Source organism: Etheostoma spectabile, chromosome 22 (assembly GCF_008692095.1).
Source record: "Etheostoma spectabile isolate EspeVRDwgs_2016 chromosome 22, UIUC_Espe_1.0, whole genome shotgun sequence".
Taxonomy (NCBI): domain Eukaryota; kingdom Metazoa; phylum Chordata; class Actinopteri; order Perciformes; family Percidae; genus Etheostoma; species Etheostoma spectabile.
In genome coordinates this window covers 11,420,797-11,424,427 of record NC_045754.1, presented here as the reverse complement: position 1 = coordinate 11,424,427, position 3,631 = coordinate 11,420,797, and the positions used below count along the sequence as shown (strand labels likewise).

Sequence of the window (3,631 nt, the reverse complement as noted above, 5' to 3'; positions counted from 1 at the left end):
TGATACTATAAATAAAATTGAATTGAATTGAATGATGTTACAATACAAAAGGTGCAGGTTGCACCCGTGCGTGAATCTGAACATGTCAAGCGCTACACATATTGGAGCGTAATATCACTGTAGGCCTACATGATAGTGCTCGACGCAAAAGATCCGTCTGCGGTTTCTCACAATCATGCTTTTATTTGATGTTGTTTGGCAGCTTGCAGCCACGCCATATAAATACACATGTCAGGCTGTAAAATGTCAGTATGAGAACCAGTTTGAGGCGAGCCTTTGAGGGTTTCACTTGTTGACACTTGAACAAAAAAACAACAGACAGTTCTAAGGCCTGGAGTAGACCTACTATAAATCTGAATGGTCAAGAAATCTGTTAGTATTTGATTTTAATAGCAAACAAGCTAGTATGTGCCTAAAAAGGAGAAACAGTTGTTCTAATTGAAGGTTGATGGACTCGACCCAACTGGATGCTCAGCTGTTGAGACAACCTATAGTACAGGAATAGGTTTATGCTCTTAAGGCGTGTCCCTGTTGCTGAATTGCTCTAAATTACCCTGAAATCCTCTAAGTTAAACACAGATATTTTCACACTCACAGGGAATGTTGTAAAGAACTACATAAGTGAGTGCGTATTTTTTTGTACCAGTGTTGGTGTCATAATTTCTCTGGGCTTATACGTCAGTTACCTCTGCAAATGTGGTACTTTTTTTAATGATGTATTTTGCTGGGGGAGGCAGTCTACTTTCAGGGTACAACAGCTGCCTTCAGTCTCCACAAGCTCGTTTTGTCTTCTGGTGTGGACTAACTGGGTGTCTGTCACCCAGCAGCCACATCAACTTTACAAGGGTTAAGATGTTTGCTTATGAAATCCTTGTTAGTACACCTGGTGGGGATTAAATCAAGTAAAGGTCAAACAGTTTGTTGGGATTAATACACAAAACCTACTAAATCTCTTATGAATGGAATTTGAGGTATATTTGCAGTAAATAGAAGCTTTCATACTGTAATGACCATGCAAACTGCGTGAAATAAAAAAATCATCCAATGGCATTAACATGTGATTATATCAAAGTGTTTTAATTGGGTTGGGTTTAATTATGTTCCTATTCTCCAATATTTAACCACGTGCCATATTTACTGTACTGAAAAAAAAAGTTTTAATATTGCTGCCTTGCTAGAATAGTTGAGATGCAGAAACACTTTTCTTTTTATAACAATAGAGGCATGTCAAGTTTAAAGAGATTTGGTTTCTGTAGGAAAAAGGGTGGGGCACAAAACACACAATAAAAATTGAGTCCACTTTTAATAGTTTTTTCCCTACATTGCATTGCCAAATACAACAACATACACAGAGGTGCAAACAGCTAAATGTGATATAGACTAGTTTCTGCAATTTTTGTATGTGACATCATTCTTTAACTACTAAAGACCTTTTAATGTACTACACAAGTCATTCTACCAACTCAATTTATGTTTATGCAGCATAGCTCCATAATACAATTGCTGTGTAACAGTACATAACTTTTGTTGAAGCACAAGACCCAAAACACGTTGCACAAGGAATTGTATTACACATTATACGTCCACATCTTTTGTTTCTCTTATTTCTCTAATCCAAATAGAAGCCATTCCTTTTTGCAGTCCAGTTATCAGCCATTTTAGGGCCTGTCTGGCTCATAATGTCAGAAACACATGTATTTACACTTATTGTATGAGGTGTTAACTGTGTGGAATATCAACTTGATGAGTCATCTTTCCCCCCAAGTTCTCAGTCAAACTGTTTTTCTTTCCTTTCTTTCCTGAAGAAAGAGAATATTGTAGTGAAAAGTGAAGTGAATAACCGCTTTCTTACTAGGATTATGCGGTGTGTAATTATTCTCCTTTATAACACCAAGCCATACATACTGTTTCAGAGTGACAGCCTTTTTAGATGGGGCAAGGTGCTGGTTGTCATAGTGACGGGGAATTACAAAGCAGAAATGGTAGTTAGCAAGGAACCAATAAAAAAGAAGAAAACCTTGCATTCACATGAAGCATACACATGTATTCATACTTCCTGATTTGTGTTAAACATCACTTGTGCGAGCTGATACGTAAGGAGAGTGTTTCTCTGTTTGTTCAGACTTCAGGCAAATTCTGATACCTGTCCTCCAAGTCTTCTCTAGTTCCACAATGCCTCTCCATCGGTTGTAGCACAGAGGCAAACGCTGTGAGTTAGCAGCAAAAAGGGACAGTGCAGAAGGAGGAATGCAGGGCTCTGCCCATCTCTCACTTATGTGCACCTTGCCAGTCTCTGTGAACAGCGGACGTGGCTGTTGGTTTGTTGGTTTTGGAAAGTTGCAAAAAGTAGGCAGCCTACACCCCCACTGTCCAGCCACCTGAAAGGAGCCTTTCACTTATTTCTGACTGACTGTGTGAACAGCACTTCTGACAGAGTATATATTAGATTTAGGATGTAGTTCTTGTGGTTAGTCGAAGCCACTGAGTTGCCTTTGGAGTCATTTTTACAATGTGTCTCAACAAGTAAAACAGACAAGTATCAGAAAACCACTTCAACAATCAACCGCTGTAAGACATTCTATTGAAAACAATGTTTCTCCATTTTTTAGTGTCCTTAGCCCAATGTTTTACAAAGAGACATTTGCTTAGATAGAACTTTTGTATTCCAGTTACATGACACATGTTTTTGTGAGTGTGTGTGTGGGAGACGAAGATAAATGTCATTAGTCATTATGATCTGTTCTTTTGGTCCACTATTACATCTCTCCCACTGACATGTCAGCAGGCAGTATTTTATGGAGAAGAAAAGGAAACTCTACCTAAAGTTGTCCATGCCTTAAATTCTGTATAATGGTGCTCTCTATTGCTTGTAACTACAGTCTACCAAACCCTGTTACACCTAAGAACAATGTCACTAAATCACAGCAAGGTTGGTTCCATACCTTCTTTTTAGCCAAATATTGGCTTTTTTACTCTTTATTTTTTAAAGCTGTGTCTGAGGTATTCTGCCAACAAATCATTTATTACAGTTATTACACACATTACATACAACCTGAATTAATCACACATGTTCAATACCTATACATGCACTATTGAGCACCTTAGCATTGCCCAGGTGGTGACCTGGCACCTCTCCAGCTACCAGTCCACCACCATACTTTGGGATGGGGACTTGAACTAACGACCATCTGGTTCCCAACTCCCTACCGACTGAGCTACTACCACCCTCAACTGTCAAGTGGACAGTTCCCATGATGTAATGTCTTCCTCATAAGCAAAACTGAAAACAGATGACTTTTTAGCAAAGTTGTCAGGGCTAGTACAACTATTCAATTTTACGACCTAGCCGTGCGTTTAATCGATGACAGTGTGAAAGTGTGAACTGAGCAGGTGTTGATGTTTGGCAAGAACTGCGTTGGCTGAATCTTGAATTGATACAGCTGAGAGGGTGTACTGTTCAAATTGCCATGGATCAAAGTTGTAGAACTTTCTTTTAAGTTGTAGTCATTTGTAGTACCAATGCTGAAATATTTACTGTAGCATACTGTACCAATGTGATGTTTTTAACGTTTGTCAGAACTAGTTAGTACCAACTTGGGGCTTTTTACTAGGAAACTTGCCCTTGGTTGAA

General features: G+C 38.9%; 1 protein-coding gene across 2 annotated transcripts in view; it reads left to right on the top strand.

The window, feature by feature from the left end:
* Positions 1–3,631, top strand: part of plod2 (procollagen-lysine, 2-oxoglutarate 5-dioxygenase 2) — a 36,373-nt gene that overhangs the window by 684 nt on the left and 32,058 nt on the right. The window lies entirely within an intron of this gene.